Source organism: Pogoniulus pusillus, chromosome 35, assembly GCF_015220805.1.
Source record: "Pogoniulus pusillus isolate bPogPus1 chromosome 35, bPogPus1.pri, whole genome shotgun sequence".
Taxonomy (NCBI): Eukaryota; Metazoa; Chordata; class Aves; order Piciformes; family Lybiidae; genus Pogoniulus; species Pogoniulus pusillus.
Genome location: NC_087298.1, coordinates 2,195,802 through 2,208,842, shown reverse-complemented (window position 1 = coordinate 2,208,842; position 13,041 = coordinate 2,195,802). Strand labels below are relative to the sequence as shown.

At 54.3% G+C, this 13,041-nt stretch overlaps 1 protein-coding gene across 6 annotated transcripts in view; it reads right to left on the bottom strand.

Annotated features, from left to right (window-relative positions):
* Positions 1-13,041, bottom strand: part of LOC135190299 (discoidin domain-containing receptor 2-like) — an 87,127-nt gene that overhangs the window by 47,692 nt on the left and 26,394 nt on the right. The gene's annotated exons all lie outside the window — the stretch shown is intronic.

Below are 13,041 nucleotides of genomic sequence, written 5' to 3'. Positions count from 1 at the left end.
GCCGTGGAGACCAGCACAGTTGGCTGCATTCACAAGACAAAGCCTCACCAGGGCTTTTCAGTGCCAAGGTAAAAGCTTTGGCTCAGGAAATCCCCCAGCCGCAGCCTGCAGACACCCAGGAGCTCGCCCCGGGTGAGAAGCTCTGCAGCTTGCCTTGGGTTGATTCCCTTTCCTAAGGATTTGCTGCTGGCCACTGTCCCTGCTGCATTCCCCCAGAGGTGATGGCTCCCAGCCTGAAAAGCAACCCAGGGCCTTCTTGGGAGGACAGCCAAACTCCCACAGGAGGGGAGCCCAGGGGTGGGGGGATGCTGCCTGGAGGTGCTGTGCCCAACCATGAGACCACTCCAGAAAACCAAGAGAAGATCTTCCAAATGCCAGGAGCTGTCCTGCTTCAGCCACCTCTTTGTGCTCCACAGCAGCACCCTGGCCAAGGGTGCTTATGAAGATCTAAGGGGTGGTGTCAGGGGGATGTGTGGCAGGAGGATGGGGCCAGACTCTTCTCAGTGGTCCCCAGTGACAGGACAAGAGGCACTGGGCACAAACCTGAACACAGAAGTTCCATCTAAACATGAGGAGGAACTGCTTTACTGTCAGGGTGGCAGAGCCCTGGAGCTGGCTGCCCAGAGAGGTGGAGTCTCCATCACTGGAGACTTCCAATGCCCACCTGGATGTGTTCCTGTGTGACCTGCTTTAGGTGATCCTACTCTGGCTAGCTGAGGACCAGAGAGCCCACTGCTGCAGCAAAAATAAAGCCCAGATGAGTAACCACAGACATCACTAAGCCTTCCAGCAGTTTCCCATTTGATGCAGGAACCCATCAGAGCAGGACCAGCAGCAGAGAGACAGATGCCTGCAGCAGAGCAGAGGGATGAGGAGCAGCCAAGCCTCTGCCATCAGCACAGAGCTCACAGCCCTGCTTGGACTAAGTGGAAGGTTCAGATTCACAGGTTGCATTGGGTTAGAAGGGACCCTCAAAGGACATCCTGTCCAACTTGCCTGCAGGCAGCAGGGACACCTCCAACTAGGCCAGGCTGCCCAGGGGCACATCCAGTCTGACCCTGAGTTTCTCCAAGGATGGAGCCTCAACCACACCCCTGGGCAACTTTAGTCAGTATTTCACCACCCTCACTGTGCAGAACTTCCTCCTGAAGTCCAACCTAACTCTGCCCTGCTCCAGTTCCAAACCATTGCCCTCATCCTATCCACACAGGCCCTTCTAAACAACAGTCCCTCCCCAGCCTGCCTGGAGGTCCCCTTTACATACTGAAACACAGCTCTAAAGTACCCCTGCAGCCTTCTCCAGCTTAAACAGTCCCAACTCTTCCAGCCTGTCTTCACAGGAGAGGTGTTCCAGCCCTCTGATCACCTTTGTGTAGCACTTAGGACTGTATCTTTTGACAGAAGAGTGCCTGTGCCAAGTTTGCCACCCTCTGAAAGTGCTGTGAGAGCAATGCCAAGAGCCACCAAGGCCACAGCAATCTGCTGTGTGACACAAAGCAGCCTCCTCTCCCCTGCCCAGGTACAGACCTGACCCCATCATTCAGAGGCTCCCTTGCTTCATCCAAAGCTCAGGCCATGTGCTACCATCTGGCCACACAGCCAGGCACATCCTTTAACTGCTTCAACACAGCAACCAGAATGGAAGAGGCAACAGGAGGTGAGGGAGGATTGGGTGGGGGATGAGGGAAGTCAGACAGAGGTGCCCGAGCACCACATTGGCTCCTGCCATTGAGCCAGCAGCCAGTGCTGGAGCAACACAGACTGGCTCTGTGCCACCCTGCTGGCAGCCAGCACCCTGGCAACCAGGGCTTCTAAGGATGGTGGTGGGCACAGGGAGCCCAGCAAGTCAAGCAAACATGGTGTGGCTTAGGAGATCTCCATGATGTGGCCATAGAGATCAGCCAGGAAAAGGAAACCTTCAGAGCTCAGCTTTCTGCAGCTCTCTGCTGACAGAAGTGGCTTTGGATTTGCCCTTGCCTAAGCAGAATCCAAGATGAGTAGGATGAATCTTCTTGAGGTGTGCACCTCCAGTGATGACAAAGGTACCTTGATGGGTGGGCCTGGCTAGCTCCATCATCTCCAGGTGGCCACAGATTGGTGAGACAAATCCTGACCTTTGTGCATGGCAGTGAGCAAATATGAACAGCAGTTCAGCCCCACACAGGGACCCCAGCAGCTGGGTTCAGCCTGTGCTGGGCTTGTTCTTCCCATCACACTTCATTCCCAGTCTGGAACCACCAAAGCATGTGTTGGAGCAGCCCCAGAGGAAACCATGAAGCTGGTCAGAGGGCTGGAGAACAGGCTGGGAGACTGAGGCTGTTGAGACTGAAGAGAAGGCCCCAAGGAGACCTCAGAGCAGCCTTCCAGTGCCTGAAGGGGCTACAGGTGAGCTGGGGAGGGACTTCTGACAAGGGCTGGGAGTGCCAGGATGAGGGACAATGGCTTGGAGCTGGGAGAGGGGAGATTGAGAGTGGAGAGGAGGAAGAAATTGTTGAGAGTGAGGGTGGGGAGAGACTGGCATAGGTTGCCCAGGGAGGTAGTGGATGTCCCCTCCCTTGAGGTGATCAAGTCCAGGTTGGATGAAGCTCTGATCAGCCTGGGCTGGTGGGAGGTATTCCTGCCCATGGCATGGAACTAGATCATGTCCAAGATCCCTTCCAACCCAAACCATTCCCTGATTCTATGTTTCACAGCCCTGGCAGAGGTGCTGAACACAGGGAGAAAACAATGCCATGTCATTCCTCATCTTCTCTTGAGCAAGGTCACCAAGAGACCTTTTCACCCCAGCTCATGATTTAGAGGAGCCTCAGGTCTGCTCAGGAGCTTTTCCTGCAGGAAATCACAGCTTGGAGAAGCACTCATGTTGATTTCTGCTGAGTCTGAATCTCAGCTAGCAGTGGATTGGATTCCCAAAGTGCACACTTGCCAGTGCTGGGACACACAAGCCTCTCTGCAAACTGCCTGGGAATTGTCTTCCTAAGGCCTTTTTTTCTGGCTAGACAACCTGATACCTTCCTCCATAGCTCCCCCAGCTGCAGCAGAGTCCTTGCTGTACTCAGGCCTTTCTTCCTGACCTGCCCACACATGCACACAAAGTGCCAAAACTACAGCACAAGCCCCAGAGCAGCAAAAACCAGGATTAGCAACATCCTCACCGAGGCAAGAAAGTGTTAAACTCTGTTCTGGGCCCGAATGGATCAAGTTGCTAATTGCTAACAGCTGCCTGCAGGAGAATCAAATCCTGTTACCATCATTGTGAGAGTGGAAAAAAAATAGCTCCTTGCTGAAAAACTCACTGAGAAATGCAAAAGAGAGGAGGTTTTTTTTTCCCCCAGTACACCCAGCAGAGCTCATGGCCAAAAAAGCCAACCCAGCTCTCAGCAGGGCACAGCTCGCTGTGACCCAGCAGCAGCCGGCAGAGGCGCAGCAGGCACAGGAGGGAGCTCTTCTTTAGTGATGTGCATGAAGAAGGTTGGGCTTGGAGCCTCTCCAGGTACTGTTCTCCCTCCAGAGATCCATTATAGGAGTCTGGCATGTTTGCAAGCCTCTCTGCATCCCAACTGAAACAGGCATTTGTTTTAACTGCTTCTTTCACAGATCATTACCTTGCAGTGGGACCTTCAGGCTTGCAGGAATCCCATCAGAGATGCCCAGCACCTCACCAAGTAACTCATCAGGGCATCAGCAAGACTCACAGATGTGTGTATGAGCTACTCCAGGTTATCACAAAGGCCAGAGGCATCCTGGGCTGCATCAAAAGAAGTGAGGTCAGCAGAACCAGAGAGATGATTCTGCCACTCTGCTCTGCTGAGACCTCCCCTGCAGTGCTGCGTCCAGCTCTGGAGCACTCAGCACAGGAAGGACATGGACCTGCTGGAACAGGTCCAGAGCAGGGCCACAAAGATGGTCAGGAGCTGGGGCCCTGTGAGGACAGGCTAAAGGATCTGGGGCTGTTCAGCCTGGAGAAGAGACAGCTCTGGGGAGCCCTTAGAGCAGCCTTCCAGAGCCTGAAGGAGACTACGAGAAGGCTGCAGGGGGACTGTTCCAAAGGCCTGCAGTGACAGGACGAGGGACAATGGCTTCAAACTAGAGAAGTGCAGATTTAGATTGGATGTTAGAAGCAAGTTCTGCACCAGGAGGGTGCTGGAACACTGCAACAAGCTGCTCAGAGAGGTAGCTGAGGCCTCATCCCTGGAGACATTCGAGCTCAGACTCAACAGGACCCTGAGCAACCTGACCTAGTGGAAGATGTGTCTGCTGACTGCAGGCAAGGTTGGACTGGATGACCTTTGGAGGTCCCTTCCAACCCAACCCATTCTGTGATACTCTCCCAGAATTCCTACAGGAATTTAAGGAAGCAATGGCAAAGCTACTAACTGAAACAAGATCTGAAGGCTGAAAAACTAGAAGCTAGTAAGTGTCATCTGCATTCCTGTGCCCCCAGGGTGATGATGGTGGAGTACTCCTCTTTGTCTCAGCATTAATCTGAGATAGCTCCAAGGCAGCAGCCTTCCCCTGGAGCACACACTCGCAGCTCAGACACTGGAACAGGTTGCCCAGGAGGCTGCAGATGCTCAAGGCCATGCTGGATGAGGCCCTGAGCATCGTGGGCTTGTGGAAGCTCCTGAGTGGAGCTGAGGCTCCCCTAAATCACGAGCTGGGGTAACAACCTCTCATGGTGATCTTGCTCAAGAGAACTCCAGCTGCTGTAGAGCAATGACACTGTTCTTCTTGTGTTCAGCACCTCTGCCTGGGCTCTGAAACACAGAATCATGGAATGGTTTGGGTTGGAAGGGACCTTAAAGATCAGCTAGTTCCATGCCATGGGCAGGAACACCTCCACTAGCCCAGACTGCTCAGGGCCCCATCCAGCCTGGCCTTCAACACCTCCAGAGAGGGAGCATCCAGAGCCTCCTGTGTCAGTGTCTCACCATTCTCAATGGAAAGAACTTCTTCATCTCCAGAGGGGAGTCTAAATCTCCCCTCTTCCAGTTTCAATCCATTCCCCCTCATCCTATCACTACAAGATCTTGTGAAATTCCTCCCCAGTTCTGCAGCCCCTTTAGGTACTGGCAGGCAGCTCTAAGGTCTCCCTGACCTCCCTTAGAATCACAGAATCCAGCAGGTTGGAAGAGAGCTCCAAGCTCAGCCAGCCCAACCTAGCACCCAGCCGTGACCAACCAACCAGACCATGGCACTAAGTGCCCCAGCCAGGCTTGGCTTCAACACCTCCAGCCACACAGACTCCACCACCTCCCTGGGCAGCCCATTCCAATGCCAATCACTCTCTCTGACAACAACTTCCTCCTCACATCCAGCCTAGACCTGCCCTGGCACAGCTTGAGCCTCTGTCCCCTTGTTCTGTGGCTGCTTGCCTGGCAGCAGAGCCCAACCCCACCTGGCTACAGCCTCCCTGCAGGCAGCTGCAGGCAGCAATGAGCTCTGCCCTGAGCCTCCTCTGCTGCAGGCTGCACCCCCCCAGCTCCCTCAGCCTCTCCTCACAGGGCTCTGCTCCAGGCCTTTCACCAGGTTTGTCACTCTTCTCTGGACACCTTCCAGCACCTCAACATCTTCTCTTCTCCAGGCTGAACAGTCCCAACTCTCCCAGCCTGTCCCCACAGAGGATCTCCTCCAGGCCTGTGACCTTTGTGTCTTCCTCTGCACCCACATTTCAGGTACAAGTCCCCTCAAAGGAAGGGACCCTTAAGGCTACAGTGCCTTTGTTTCTGTACGAGAGAAGCAGCAGGGGACTAGCAGAGGGACACAAAAGCTCTGATCCCCTCCTTTTCTCCCTGCCCAAGCAGCAGTGACCACCATCCTTTACCAGATCTCCCTTCTCATGCAGGACAGGCCTGAGGAGCACCCAGCACAGCGACATCTCCACTCTGCTCCTCACACTGGCATCTCTCTCCAGCTTCTTTTGAGGAGGTTCCTTACTCTTCCCCCCACATCAAACCCAGCCTTAAAACCTATCAGCTACAAGTCGGAGTAGTCCTCTCAAAACCTACAATCTTCCACTGTGAGTCTCACATAGCAACCATACCTCTGCCACAGTAACCACACAGATGACAGATGGAGTATTAAGAGCACTCAATCTAAACCACCTTCCTCCCTCCCCATCCTCCAGGGGCTCCACCATAACCTTTTACTTCACTCTACTCAAACCTGCACTCAGGAGGAGATCAGATTACTGAGTTACAGCACTATCGGGGCTGGAGGAGATGCTCCCAGGGGGGCACCCCAAGCCCACCTCCCTGCTCCCAGAGGGGTACTCCAAACATCACCTCCCTGCTCCCAGAGGGGTACTCCAAACATCACCTCCCTGCTCCCAGAGGGGTACTCCAAACATCACTTCCCTGCTCCCAGAGGGGTACTCCAAACATCACTTCCCTGCTCCCAGAGGGGTACTCCAAACATCACCTCCCTGCTCCCAGGTGGGCATCCCAAGCCCACCTCCCTGCTCCCAAAGGGGCACCTCGATCCCTCAGCCTCTCCTCACAGGGCTCTGCTCCAGGCCCCTCCCCAGCCTTGCTGCCCTGCTCCAAACACCTTCCAGCACCTCAACATCAATCTTGAATGCAGGAGCCCAGAACTGGACACAGCACTCAAGGGGTGGCCTGAGCAGTGCTGAGCACAGGGGTACAAGAACCTCCCTTGTCCTGCTGCCCACACTGCTCCTGAGCCAGCCCAGGATGCCATTGGCTCTGCTGCCCACCTGGGCACTGCTGCCTCCTCTGCAGCTCCCCTCTGCCAGTACCCCCAGCTCCCTCTCTGCCTGGCTGCTCTCAGCCACTCTGTCCCCAGCCTGTAGTGCTGCTTGGGGTTGTTGTGGCCAAAGTGCAGAACCCTGCACTTGGCCTTGTTCAGTCTCATTCCCTTGACTTCTGCCCACCCATGCAGCCTGGCCAGGTCCCTCTGCAGGGCTCTGCTACCCTCCAACAGCTCCACAGCTGCCCATGGGCAAACTAGGGAATAACTGAGTCTGTCCCATAGTGACATCAGAGCATGTCTGGAGCCCTGCTCCATGGCCCTCTGCTTAGTGACTGCATGGATCACATTCCCTGGTAACTATTTTGGAGAGGTATCAGGTGGCACTTTCTAAATCCACTTGAATTCCAACACAGCACGGATGGGCAAAATGGAAACTGTGAGCCTGCCACCTCAGTATGGCCAGAGGGCAGGGGATGGCTACACCAACAGCAAATCAACATCAGGTACCATGGAGAAGACAAGAGATGATAGGGACAAGCTCCTGCTGGGGCATTCCCATTGCACTCCAGAAGAAAATGTTTGCCCATGAGCACAGTCAGAGGCTGGAATCATCTGCCAAGGGCAGCAGTGGAGTGCCCTGCACTGGGCAGTTGAGGACTCCTCTTGCCAGGGTGCTGGGGCAGCTCATTGCAGCTCTGCTGTGGCCTAGAAAGGTTGGAGCAGATGATCCTTAGGGTCTCTTCCAACCTGGCATCCTACCAAAACTGCTCAGGAGGGTGCTTCTAAGCCCAGAACCTCCCAGAGACTACTGCTGGTGAGGCATCCTAGAGAAGGAGATGCCAGAGATCAGACTCTGCCCAAGGCAAGAGGAATCTACCTTCAGTGCACTGCCCAGGAGCTGCCCTGGGGTCCAACACGCTCCTGCTCCCACAGCAGAGCTCCTGCTGTCCCCTAGGAGCAGCAGCATTTGGTCAACAATAGGGAGCTTAGTCAGGATCCAGGTAGATGATGCCAGAGCAGTTACTTTTGGCAGCCAGCACAGGGATCTCACCAGAAACCACAACCCAAAGAGCTCTCAGCCATGATCTGCTTTCCATCGGGGCAGAGAGATCTCTGAGCATGCTCTTGCACTTCACACTGGCTGACAAATGCTCCAGCTGCCCAGGGGACACTCTGGCTGGGGTTGGTCCCAGGTCCTGCTGCTTACCTGCTCCCACTCTCCTTCTAAGTGCTGCCAAAATGCTTCTGCTTTCCCCTTTACCCTTCCCAGATCCATCACACACTGGCAGCCAGCACCCAGAGAGCTGCTTTGCCAACTTGTTTCAAACAAACAAGTTCCAACCTTGCTCAAGTTTCAAAGGCTTCCAAACCTTATCTTGCATTTCACACCCTCCCCCCCTGTTACCACTGACTCAGAAAGGGGAGTCCAGCATCCAGCTTCTCCCCAGGCACAGGAAACATTTCAGCCCTTGGCACTATTAGCAACTGGTTGAAGTTTTGACCTTTCCCAACTATATGAACATCATTGATGAAATTTATTAAGGTCTCCAGGGAGACCTTAGAGCAGCCTTCCAGTCCCTGATGGGGCTACAGGAGAGCTTTTAACTAGGCTGAGGACACTCCATCTGCAGCATCACCTACAGTTTTGGTGGCCCCAGCACAAGAAGGACCTGGAGATGCTGGAGAGGGTCCAGAGGAGCCCATGAAGATTATGAGAGGGATGAAAAAGCTCCTCTGTGAGGCCAGGCTGGAAGATTTGGGTTGTTCAGCCTGGACAAAAAAAGGCTCCAGGGAGACTCAGAGCAGCCTTCCAGTGCCTGAAGGGGCTGCAGGAGAGCTGAAGAGGGACTTTGGGCAAGGGCTGGCAGTGGCAGGCTGAGGGACAATGGCTTTGAGCTGGGAGAGGGGAGAGTGAGAGTGGAGAGGAGGAAGAAATTGTTGAGTGAGGGTAGAGAGACACTGGCACAGGTTGCCCAGGGAGGCTGCCCCCTGCCTGGAGGTGTTGAAGGCCAGGCTGGATGAGACCCTGAGCAACCTGTGCTGGTGGGAGGTGTCCCAGCCCATGGCAGGGGGTTGGAACTGGATGATCTTCCAACCCAACCCATCCTGTGACTCTATGAATCTGGCTATGAAAATGGTTCTCACTCACCTGAGATACATTTGCTGTGCTCTTTCAGTTACCTTTAGCTTTTCTTACTCATCACTTCCCTTCCAAAACACCTCCTTTACAGTAAGAGCTACTTATCCACCACTTCATTTTTTGGTGGATTGCTGCTATTGGATTCTTTTCAGCAGACACAATGCAAGCACAGAGAGGGAATCTCTGCCAAGCCAGCAGGGAAGCAAATAAAGCTGCACAGGGCAGTGCTGAGTACCCAGCACCAAGCTGAGAAGCTGCTGGTTCTCACAAGGCTAAAAGCCAAGCTTTAGGAGATGGTTCAGTGCAAACCAACCCAGAAAAGCTGTTCTGGAACATCTAATAATTTAGCTGGCCACCTTCTTTCCATCAAACCACCACAGAAATGCTGATACCACCAAAAGTTATGTTTTATGAGCCTTGTGAAATGTCTCTTCCTATCTGACAAGAAAAACTCAGTGCACCTGTCCCTGGCACACAGACACTGTCTGCTGCTTCAGCACCGCTGATGGCTCAGCTTTCATCACAACAATGTTCCATGAGGGCAGTGGAACACTGGGACAGGCTGCCCAGTGAAGTAGCTGAGACCCCAACCCTGGAGATTATAGAGTCATAGAATGGTCTGGGTTGGAAAGGACCCCCAAAGGTCATCCAGTCCAACATTCCCCCCCTGCCAGATAACACAGGCATCCCTAACTAAATCAGGTTGACCACAGCCATGTGAGCCTCACCTTGAATATCTCCAGGGATGGGTCCTCAACAACAGGCTCACAGAATGTTAAGGGTTGGAAGGGATGAGACTGAACAAGGCCAAGGGCAGGGTTCTGCACTTTGGCCACAACATCCCCAAGCAGCACTACAGGCTGGGGCCAGAGTGGCTGAGAGTAGCCAGGCAGAGAGGGAGCTGGGGGTGGTGGGAGAGAGGAGCTGCAGAGGAGGCAGCAGTGCCCAGGTGGGCAGCAGAGCCAATGGCATCCTGGGCTGGCTCAGGAGCAGTGTGGGCAGCAGGACAAGGGAGGTTCTTGTGCCCCTGTGCTCAGCACTGCTCAGGACACACCTGGAGTGCTGTGTCCAGTTCTGGGCTCCTCCATTCAAGAGACATGTTGAGGGAGCTGGAAGGTGTTGAGAGAAGGGCAACAAGGCTGGGGAGGGGCCTGGAGCAGAGCCCTGTGAGGAGAGGCTGAGGGAGCTGGGGGGGTGCAGCCTGCAGCAGAGGAGGCTCAGGGCAGAGCTCATTGCTGCCTGCAGCTGCCTGCAGGGAGGCTGTAGCCAGGTGGGGTTGGGCTCTGCTGCCAGGCACCCAGGGACAGAACAAGGGGACACAGCCTCAAGCTGTGCCAGGGCAGGTTCAGGCTGGATGTTAGGAGGAAGTTGTTGGCAGAGAGAGTGATTGGCACTGGAATGGGCTGCCCAGGGAGGTGGTGGAGTCTGTGTGGCTGGAGGTGTTGAAGCCAAGCCTGGCTGAGGCACTTAGTGCCATGGTCTGGTTGATTGGGCAGGGCTGGGTGCTAGGTTGTGCTGGCTGAGCTTGGAGCTCTCTTCCAGCTTGGTTGAATCTATGTTTTTAAGGGACTCAAAGAGATCATCAAGTCCAAACCCCTGCCAGAGCAGGACCACACAATCTAGCTCAGGGCACACAGGAACACATCCAGACAGGCCTGGGAAGGCTCCAGGGAAGGAGACTCCACAACCTCTCTGGGCAGCCTGTGCCAGTGCTCTGAGACCCTTCCAGGCAAGAAGTTGCCCCTTGTGTTGAGCTGGAACCTCCTGTGCTGCAGCTTCCATCCACTGCTGCTTGTCCTGTCCCAGGGAGCAGTGAGCAGAGCCTGTCCCTACCTCCTGACCCCCAGTTAGTTATAAACATTGATCCAATCCCCTCTCAGTCTTCCCTTCTCCAGACTAAGCAGCCCCAGGGCCCTCAGCCTCTCCTCCTCAGGCAGTGCTTTATCATCCTCGTAGCCCTCCCTTGGACTCTCTCCAGCAGATCCCTGTCCCTCTTCAACCGGGGAACCCAGAACTGAAGGCAGTACTCCAGAGATGAGGTCTCAGCAGGGCAGAGCAGAGGGGGAGGAGAACCTCCCTTGATCTGCTGGACACACTCTTCCTAATACACTCCAGGAACACATTTGCCTTCCTGGCCTCAAGGGCACACCACCTCCCTGGGCAACCTGTTGCAGTGTTCCACCACTCTCACAATAAAGAACCTGTTCCTCACATCCAGGCTAAACCTGCTCAGCTCTAGTTTGAAGCCACTGCCCCTTGCCCCACCACTGCAGAGCAGGATCTATGGCAGCCAGCAGCAATGGTCATTTGAGTGCCCGAGCAGGACAAGGGCAGGGGTGGTCCCTTAGTACTCAGCACTGGTGAGGCCACACCTTCAGCACTGGGGTTCACTTTTGGGCTCATCACTCCAAGGACATTAAGGGTCTGAAGCACATCCAAAGAAAGGCAATGAAGCTGGGGAAAGGTCTGGAAAATAGGGCTGGGGAGGAGCAGCTGAGGGAACTGGGGGTGTTGAGTATGGAGGAGGCTGAGGAGAGACATCATTGCTCTCTGCAGCTCCCTGAGGGGAGGCTGGAGCCAGGTGGGGCTTAATTTCTTCTTCCATGGAAGCAGTGACAGGATGAGAGGAAATGGCCTCAAGGTGTGCCAAGGGAGGTTTAGGTTGGACTCAAGGAGCAATTTCTTGCCTGCAAGGTTTGTTAAACCCTGGAACAGGCTGCCCAGGGCAGTGGTGGAGTCCCCAACCCTGAAGGGATGGAAAATCCACGCAGATGTGGTGCTGAGAGACAGCAGTGAGTTAGTGGTGGACTGAGTTAATGGTTGGACTTGATCTCAGAGGTTTTTCCCAGCCTCACCAATTCTGTGCTTCTCTCTCAGTGCCCCTAACCCAGAGCCATGTCTAGGTGCACAGACCTGATGGGTTCTGCTTGAGCAAAAAGTTGTTTACTACACAAAATGCTTTGAAAGCTTCATTTATGAAGTGCCTGGCAGAGATGTGGCAACACTTCCAGGTCAGCTGAAACTGCTGCATCCAGCCTCCAGTAAAGATTTCCAGGCAGGTCTAACCACACTCTGCTGGGATTACTATTTACTAGCACAACTCTGTAAGCTCAATTTTGACTTCTCATGCAGGGAGATGAAGTTTCAGTTAACTCAATGCGCCAGCACTGCACCCAGTGTGACTACAGCCAGCACGGGGAGGAGGTCTGCTCACCACAATGTCTTTCAAGCCATCAACCCAAAAGCTTTGCTTGTAAACAAAGGAAAAGGCAAAAAGCCTGAGAAAGATCTAGCAGCACTGCACAGCTAGGCAAAGGCAGAATGGCTGGTTCCTGAGTCAGTTTTCCTCAAGACAGAGCAGAAAACAGCAGCCCAGAGAATAAGTAAGAGTTGGCAGTGACACAGAAGGCAGCAGGTGGCTGCAGGAAAAGCCTGGGACTGCTTGATGCAAAGATGAGATGAAACCCTCCTGTGCTGGCATGAGGCTTGGAGGTCTCTGGAGGGCCTTTCCAGCCCTTAACATTCTGTGATACTGTGAACAGGAGAGAAAGGGGAGACCTTGGAGCAGCCTTCCAGTACCTGAAGTGGACTACCAGAAAGCCAGAGAGGGACTTCTGAAAAGGGCTGGAAGTGACAGGATGAGGGACAAAGGCTTTGAGCTTGAGGAGACTGAGACTGGAGACTGGGAAGAATTCTTTCCAGTGAGAACTGGTTGTGGATGTCCTCTCCCTGGAAGTGCTGAAGTCCAGGCTGGATGAGCCCTTCAGCAACCTGGTCTAGTGAAAGGTGTCCCTGCCCATGGCAGGGGAATTGGAATGTGATGATCTGAAGGGAGGCTGTAGCCAGGTGGGGTTGGGCTCTGCTGCCAGGCAAGCAGCAATAGAACAAAGGGACACAGCCTCAAGCTGTGCCAGGGCAGGCTCAGGCTGGATGTGAGGAGGAAGTTGTTGGCAGAGAGAGTGACTGGCATTGGAATGGGCTGCCCAGGGAGGTGGTGGAGTCGCTATGGCTGGAGGTGTTGAAGCCAAGCCTGGCTGGGGCACTTAGTGCCATGGTCTGGTTGGTTGGGCAGGGCTGGGTGCTAGGTTGGACTGGCTGAGCTTGGAGGTCTCTTCCAACCTGGTTGATTCTATGACCTTTAAAGGTCCCTCCCAACCTAAACCATGACTCTACGGATATATGACAGCCCC